General features: G+C 45.0%; 1 protein-coding gene across 1 annotated transcript in view; it reads right to left on the bottom strand.

The window, feature by feature from the left end:
• The window catches only part of SGF29 (SAGA complex associated factor 29), a 31,121-nt gene extending 27,203 nt beyond the window's left edge, over positions 1–3,918 (bottom strand). The window contains exon 1 of the mRNA XM_047087730.1: positions 3,773–3,918. The gene's annotated coding sequence lies outside the window, so the exon portion shown is untranslated. The remainder of the gene's footprint in view (positions 1–3,772) is intronic.
• Positions 3,919–9,056: the final 5,138 nt, after the last annotated feature.

Here is a 9,056-nt window from a genome sequence, read left to right on the forward strand (position 1 = left end):
ACTAGAAACTGTCAATCAACTGTTATTAAGATTGCACTGAAAGAGTCACCAATAGGACGGCGATTCATAGTGGCATCTGATAAACATAAAGGTAACAATTGTGGGAAATAAGTTTAGAAATTCCCTGGGCTTGCACCAGTGGGTTAACAAGGCATAAAGAATTACAAAGCCATAGGATGCTCTTACCCAAGCTTGAGTAGACAAGATTAGGCCCCCAGAATAGAGTAGGAGAGGGGCAAAGGCCCCCAGAATAGACATGGTAGGGGGCAAAGGCCCCCAACACAAAGGTATATGAAGTAAGCAAGATTAGGTATTCAGGGCAAAAGTGCCCCCCAATTTAGTACTATAGCAGTAAAGCTGCTTTCACAGGAGGGAAGGACCAAGTTAAGTAAACAGGTAAATAGGGCTATAGACCTCTGCTGCTGTGGGTGAAGCAGCCCAGAGCAGAGCTGATTAGCAAAAGAAAAGGTGCCTTGTTAACCCTGAGGTTATTTCCCCTATCTGCCTTATCCCCTAGGCTAGCTAAGATAAACAGACATTGCGCCTCCTGTCTGCCATTAACAACCATCTGCCCATCTGCCTGGCGCCAGGATTGACCCAAACCTCAAACACCGTGTATCTTCAAAACCCCCTTTCCCTCATGCCCATGAGTTAATGTTCACAGATTCATTGTCTCTTTGTGTATGCCCATCACGTTTGTAAGCCTTCTGATCTTAATAAATACGGAGCAAGGACCCTTATTCGGGGTCTTGACATTAGCCATCTCTTGCTTTTAATCCTGCGTCTGCTCTCTTGCTGGCCAAGAGAGAACTTTAGATTTAGAATCTACGACAAACACTGACAGCTATTCCTTACTGAATACCTACTATGAGCTAAGCACTTTTATGTAGATGACTCCATCTAAACTGCTCTTCATTTAACACTGTGGAAACAGGAGTCTTGGAGAAATCAGTGACTTTACTGAAGTCACACAAGTAATAAGTGGAAGAGGTGGGATTCAAATCCAGATCTGTCTGACTCTATGACCTAAGCCTTAAGGCTCATGATCAACATCCCAAACCTATTGGTATAATGTTCAACAAAGTAGCTTCCCCTCCACAGATAGAGTGACCACAAATCCTGAAGTGGTGTATACTGGGTATTTTTTCCAATGCAAATGATATAGGATCCTATAGAAGATTCATTTTTAAAACATTTGTAAGACTCTTTGTACACAAATTTAGAAATGAGGTTTAAAAGGCTGACTTACTACATGCCCCTGTTTCCAGCTCTGGAAAGCTGGGTCACTAAAACTATGAATTCTAATGGACCTACCCACTGAGAACAGGGTGCCTCATGGCTGGGCCAGGTATTTATAAAACACACACTGTGGTTTACAAAACACTTCTTTTTTTAAGATTTTTTGAAAAGTTTGTTTATTTAAGCAATCTCTACACCCAACGTGGGGCTCGAACTCACGACCCCGAGATCAAGAGTCACACACTCCACCAACTGAGCCAGCCAGGTGCCCCGACAAAACACTTTCAAGGCACCACTTCAGATCCTGGACAGCCAGCCCCTCTCAAACAGCAATACCATACAGCAACTGCAGTAAGCAATTCCAGTGTCCCCATCCCAAGCAAGCACAGACTTTCATGCTTCAGGTCCTTTAATCCTTTCCCTACCTCTCTGTGGGTCTCAAATTTGCTCGTCTTTCAGGTGCAAATCAAATGGCAGCCAAGTTAATACTTTCACGGCGGTACTTGCCAACATTTCTCACACCACAGCATACACAGAACATAGTATTTATGATGTTATTTGTGTCCTCGTGTAAAAGAACAAAGCTGCTTGCAGCCAGAAGAGAATGGCAGGGGGATCTGGCTGTCCCAGGCCCTGCTCAGGTGCCCTGATGCCAAGGGCAATCAAAATTTCCAAAGCACAGTACACAAATTTCTGTTCTTGCACCTGTCACACACGCACAAGACACTTGCATTAACTTGTCTCTCCTGCAGACCACAAACTCTCAGAAGACAGAGAAGCAGGCGTATTCGTCCCTATATTCCCAGCACTAGCACAGGGCCTGGCACCTACTGGCACAGTCTTTCAGCTTAGAAGCATGCACCAATTCTGAAGCTGGGTTAGTCAATACCTTCTCTCCAATCCCAGAAAAAAAAAAAAAAAAAGTTCCTATAAACATACTCTAAGAAAGACAATCTACTCCCACTTACGGAGAAGAGGTACTTTTTCTCTATAAATTAATCCATTCAATAATTTGTTAAATACTGCTGTGCCAGGCATGGGGAACATACAGCAGTGAATGAGGCAAAGAGTCCCTGCCTTGCTGTAAAAAACTTACAGTCCAGAAAGGAACACAGACATTAAACAAATAGTCCCATATACTTATTTGTAGGTGAAAGTTAAAAGGGACATACAGATGGGGCGCCTGGGAGGCTCAGTTGGTTAAGGAACAACTCTTGATATTGGCTCGGGTCATGATCTCATGGTTCGTGGGATTGAATCCTGTCGGGCTCCATGCTTCGGATTCTTTCTCTCTATCCCTCCCCGGCTTGCATGCACATGTGCACTCTCTCAAAATAAATACATAAACATTAAAAAAAATTTTTTTTAAATAAAAGGGACATAGAGGACAGAGTAGATACACAGATAAATTTGAATAAACAATGACAGGGATGTCGAAGAACCGAAAACACAAATTCTCAGGCAAAAAGGACAAAGTGCCAAAGAGAATATCTACAATTAGACACCCAATAGTGAAACTTCAAAGCCTCAAGGGCAAATACATGATAATATACTGGAGAAGGAAAGGGGAGGGGGACAAAATACACCAAGAATAACTCAGTGTTTGGCATGAGCAACTGGAAGAATGGTCAGACAGGTTAAGGTACGAGAAGGGTAAAACTTAAAATGTCAGTTTTGTACATGTTTGAGATGCTGATTTGACATTTTAAGAGATATCATTTGAGAGGTGACTATAAGAATCTGGAGTTCAAGGTAGAGCACTGGGCTGCAGATAGAAATTTGAGAGCACAACACACAGTATTTATATTTAAAGCCTTGAAATTGATAGCTCCTAGGAAGTGATCACGGAGAAGAGATCCAGGATGAGGCCTGGGAGCGGTGTAATCATTAGAGATAAGGAAGAGGAACAAGAAATCAGCAGAGGAGAAGCCAGAGAGCTGAGGCTAAAGACGTGGCTATTGCACAAATCAAATGAAGAACGTGCTTCAAGAAGGGGCAACGATGAACTGCATCAAAAATTGCTACGGGAGTGCGAACGAAGTTAAAACTGAATTTGGCGACGTTGCGATCATTGGTGGCTTTGACAAAGTGCTATTTCAGTGGAATGGTGGGGGCCTAGACTGGAGTGGGTTCTCAGAGACCTGGAGATGAGATGTCAGCTACAGACTGAAGCCCTAGGCTGTAAACGGGCGCAGACAGATGAGGAGGCAACTGGAAGTCTCTGGAGGGCGAATGAAGTCATCTCCTTAAGGGGGGCGCATCCTCGGCTGCTGTCTTCCCTCACCTGGGCTGAGTACCCCGCCTCCGCCGCCTTAGCGCCCCGCACCGCGCGCGCCAGCTTTCGGCGAGCGCACGCGCAAACTCAAACACCGCCGGCCCTCCCTCCTCCAGCCCCGCCTCTCCCCGCCCAGGGCGCGTGCGCACCGCCCCTCGAGAGCCGCCTCGGCAAGGCCCGGGAGTAGGGACGCACCGGGGACCCTAACCCTCCGCTCCCGCCATTTCCCGGGGGCCCCAGACCGCGACCCAGCCCCACCTGCCAAGCCACGAACGGAGTAAGCACGTCGCGCTGGAAATTACGACGGCAGGAGCGGGCGCGTCCCTCGAATGTTTTTCAAAGCGTTAGCTAACGCCCTTACGTTCGAAGATTCGCGGCACGTCGAGAGCCACACACGCTGTTTTCCTTTTATGAGCTAGTCGCAGCGCGAACCCCTTCACGCATGCGCCCTCCTTCCCGTGTGACGTGCCGCGCTGCTCCTTGGGAAATGTAGTTTTGACTTTGTCACCCTAGTCCGGAGTCAGCCGCTGGACCTTATTTTAACAAACTAAGGCCTTTGTCTGTTTTCAGTACCCTCTCATTCCCCAAAGCCTCTATAAGATAATAAAAAAAAAAAAAAATTGTGTGTGTGAAACCACAGGTTGCTCCAAAAGATAAATTCTATTTTAAAAAGTTTGAATAAATTAAAACAAACAGATCCTTAGACCCAGAAATTGCCCTTTCAGGGAGTCTTCTCAGGAACCTATTAAGGACGTGAGTAAATGTTTAACTATATTGGTTTACATACCAGTATCTTATAACTTCTTACATAACCCCTGCCAAAGTTTAGAAGTACATTTTATGTCGTTTGATTATTTGATACACTTGCCAGCCCAATAAGGTTAGGATCATCTGTTTTGTTCACCTATGTGTTTCCAGTACCTAGCACATTCCTAGTACCTATGAGGGCGCATAGTAGGCCCTCAATATTTTCGTGTGCACTTAGAAGGATCGCAGACTTCAACACAAACTGTTTCAGCCCCAAATTAATGCATCATTCCCCCCCATCAAGCTTCTTTTTGATTTTGTGATCTCTGTCTCAATGATGATGGCATGACCATCTATCCAGTCTCAGCCCTATATCCTGCATTTTATGAAGCTAATGCTGGCAAGGATATCACAAATTTTGCGTTTGTGGAGGTCTCAAGAGCTGTTTCTCCTGAATGTCAAATACTGACCTTAGTTGCTCCTCAGAAGGGATTTGGAGCTCACAATTGTTTGTTTGTTTGTTTGTTTGAATTTATCTTTAATCTCCTATACTACTGTCAAACGACAGAAATTCAACTGAGTAACTTAGAAGGTCAAATTGGCTTTATTGAAACAGTTCGTGAATTGGGCAGCATCCCACCCACCGAGCTGAAGAAAAGGAAAGGTTTTTGAAGTGGAGAGGGAGCAGAAAAAAAGGATATTATTAGCAAAGAATACATTGTTTTGGGCAAGGTCACCCCTCCTGAGGGGAATAGAAAGGATCTATCAGTAAATGTCCTAGTGCTGACCAAGAAATTCCATGTAGCTTGGTTAAATAATAAATAATAACAGTTCACATTGTTGGGGACTTACTATGTACCAGGTGCTGTTAATATGTTTTGTATGTTTCATTCATAAAACATACTCCATACACTTATCGTCTTCACTACTTGCACCCTCGTCTGAGGGGTCTCTACTCCTCATTCAACAACTGCAAGAGCTTTTTATTTGTTTATTCCCAGATGTGGAGGTTGGGTTACTCATTTCTCGCTTTATGACAGACTACAATCACTGGGCTCAGTACACCCTCTCTCTTGTTTTCTCTGTTTATGACCTTTATCTCTTCTCCACTCCTCCTCCCTTCCCCAGCGTGTGTGTGTCTTTACAAAACACGCGTGTTGTTTAGGGTGCATGTATTTTTAATTTGCTTAAATGGTATTGTGCTATAAACCTCAGTTTCTTATTTTTTCCACTCCACCCCGTACTTTTAAGATTTGTCCTTGTTGGGGGCGCCTGGGTGGCGCAGTCGGTTAAGCGTCCGACTTCAGCCAGGTCACGATCTCACGGTCCGTGGGTTCGAGCCCCGCGTCGGGCTCTGGGCTGATGGCTCAGAGCCTGGAGCCTGTTTCCGATTCTGTGTCTCCCTCTCTCTCTGCCCCTCCCCCGTTCATGCTCTGTCTCTCTCTGTCCCAAAAATAAATAAACGTTGAAAAAAAAAAAAAAAGATTTGTCCTTGTTGTTGTATGTGCCTGTTACTTAGAATAACTGTGCAGTCTTTCTCAATGGACATCCACATTGTAGTTATCTGGACCCGTGGTGATGGACATTTAAATCGCCTCCAACTACTGGCTACGGCAGACAACCAGCCTCATGCCTGTCCTCTAGCGGCCAATGTGAGGATTTTTCTGGGAAGTATAACTGCCCAATGAGACTGGTAATAGCCCCTTAAATTGTCTGCCCTCACACATTCTGGCCAGAGCACTCTTCTTAAAACACAAAGGTGTGCGTGAACTGGCACCTGGGTTTCCCGCCCCATCACCTTCTCTCCCAACCCTCTCCACCTCGCTCTCTCCTTCAGTGTCTCCACTTCTTTAGGTCTTTCATACCTGCCATGTCCCTCCTCCCTCCTCTGGAGCATATTTCCCTGCCCTATTTACCTCCAAATCTCCTACCCAACTTCAGGTCTCCCTGACTGGGCCAAATCCCTCTGTCACGATCCCTCGAGAGCCCCATGTAGTAGACCTCCTGTAATTGTGACCATAACACAATAACACAATCGTACAGTTGTTTGTGGCATAATTTGATTTATGTCTGTCCTACCTCTCACTCCTTAGATTATAAGCCCCATGAAGGCTGGGCTCATACCTGTTTATGTTCATCACCGTATCTTTAGCACACAGCCTTGTGCCTGGCAGATAACAAAAACATTTGTTAGATGAAAGAGAAAATGAAGGTGTTATCTCTGCTTTGGGGAGGGCCATTGAGGGGGCGGTGTCTTGGTGGGGTGACTGCTAGAGAATTTGGTCCTCAGGTCTGCAGGACCAGAAATTCCATTTTGTGAGCAACCTCTCAGGGTAGACTCACACCGATGCAGCTCAAAAGGGACCGATGTACAAACCAGAACCCACTGATTTAGAAATGTGGTGCTGACCAGAGCACTCACTTTGCCTGGACAGCACCATTTCTTCCTGTGAGAAAGGCACAGTGTGGCAAAGAAAACTGGGCCCTTCTGGTCTCTGAGTCCCTTTGCGTCAGAGCATCACATCTGAAATCTTTTCCAAAAAGCCTTGAAAAGTCACAGGGATCTTGACTGAAGGTCTCTTTAGGTCATGCGGAGGGAGTTACATTAGCATGACTTCCTAACAATCCCTTTACAAATCCCTTTCTTCACAGAGTTCCACTGCTGAAGACGGTGCTCATACTCTCCCTCCTTTTTGCTTTCTTTCTCTCAGAACTGACTCTGTGCATGGGGGCTTCTGGCACCTTCTATGGAAAGCCAGCTGCCCATCTCTCACCTTGTCCCTATTCATACCTACCCATAACCCACTTGAACAAAACAAAAAAGGCTTGAATCCCACACCCATCTTCTTAGTGCATATGATAGAACTAACTAGAGGTCATATGATCCCCAGACACGGCTGGACTGACCAGGGAACAACATACAAATCCAGGCCCAAGAGATGGAAATGCTTGCTTACTATTCAAAGGAACGTGAAGAAATACAGCCCAACTACTTGTATGCACCTACAAGTAGTCCGAGCACATACAGGCAGCTAACCAGCACTATCCTGAACACATAAGCACCAGATGCGGCCTACGAAATCTGTGACACACAGAACAAAGATATTTTTCAGATTCCAAGTCCCTCAAAAGGTGGAACAAACTTTTGACCTCCCTGGGACCGGACAAAGCAACACCAGAACCAACTAAGGAACAACTGTTAACGTGACTTCATGGGCTTCTAGTCAACAGCATCTACCTTCTCAGAAGATCCCTGACCCAAATTTTGCCCTGAAAAACCCTCACTGGTAAGCCATCGGGGCATTTGGGACTTTTGAGCATTAGCTCCTCGTTCTTCTGGATGGCACCACACCAATAAATACCCTATCTTCCTTCACTGCAAAAGCTCGGTGTCAGTTTTTACTGGCTTGCTGTGCATCGGGTGAATGAATTCTCACTGGGTTTGGTTACAGGTTCTTCCTTTGGATCTGACCTCCCATGGCAGGCAGGTGGGGCAAATTCTAACTCTACACTTACTGCTTTTCCTCCCCAACACATACAAAAGAAGCCGTAGCATGACCAGAAGGTGGCATAGTGTGTATGGAACCCAAGGCGGGAAGGGGATACAATACATGAACTCTTAAAAATTGCCTTTATCTCCTCCCCTACCCCACTGCCGCTCCTAAAATAGGTATACATTGTACGGAGTATTACTCAGCAATCAAAAGGAATGAAATCTTGCCATTTGCAACAACATGGATGGAACTAGAGTGTATTATGCTAAGCAAAATTAGTCAGAAAAAGACAAATATCATATGACTTCACTCATATGTGGAATTTAAGATACAAAACAGATGAACATAACGGAAGGGAAGCAAAAATAATATAAACACAGGGAGCGGGGGCAAAACTTAAGAGACTCTTATGGCTGGGAGGTGGGCTAAATGGGTGAGGAGCATTAAGGAGGAATCTTGATGGGATGAGCACTGGGGGTTATATGTAGAGGGCGAATCAGGGGATTCTATTCCTGAAATCATTATTGCACTATATGCTAACTAACTTGGATACAAATTTTAAAAAAGAAATAAAATAAAATATAAAATAAAATAAAAAAATAAAGTAAAATTAAATTAAATTAAATTAAAAATGGGTATACGCGGTAGAAAGTCAAACATTGCAGAGATCTAGAATCTGGAATGGAAAAAGTACAAATTCTCCATGATCCCTGTCTAGGGTATGACCACTCCCGAAGAGTGTGATGACATCCCATCCCCTAGCCTCTCCCCCTTTCTTTGTTCAGTAACTACAATAATTTTGCTTACAAAAATAAGATTGGCTTGGGGCTCTCTTTCTCTGGGGTAGGGGGAAGCCACTCCTCAAAGCACGGGAACTTCTGTAACCTGGGATAGCTGAGAGCAGGGCTGGGGAGGAGGGCTGGTGGGAGGGGGGCCAGATTCTGCCCCTGAAGAGTACTGGGCTCTACAGACATTCCCCATCCCCTACCACCACCCACTCAAACTGCAAGGCTATGATCTTCACTATTTGAAAATCGTATTTCAATAGATTTTCCTCTGTAAGTATGGAATGATGTATCAGATTGAATGAGCCAACAAGCAAATGCTCAAAGATCTCCCTGATGGACTCCCAGGATTCTCTTGACATTCCTCAGGCTGGATGCCACCTTTAAAGACCAGGGCTTCTACAGGGGATCCCCAGAGCACATTACCATCCAGGAGTGGTCAGACAGAAAGTCAGCTAGATCACATGACACCTGGATTGGAATTTATAGTCAAGGATGGCTATCCTATCCAGGAAA

The sequence above is a fragment of the Lynx rufus genome, unplaced genomic scaffold (genome assembly GCF_022079265.1).
Source record: "Lynx rufus isolate CCGP_SWC_20201006 ecotype Redwood Valley unplaced genomic scaffold, mLynRuf1.p SCAF_23, whole genome shotgun sequence".
Lineage (NCBI taxonomy): Eukaryota > Metazoa > Chordata > Mammalia > Carnivora > Felidae > Lynx > Lynx rufus.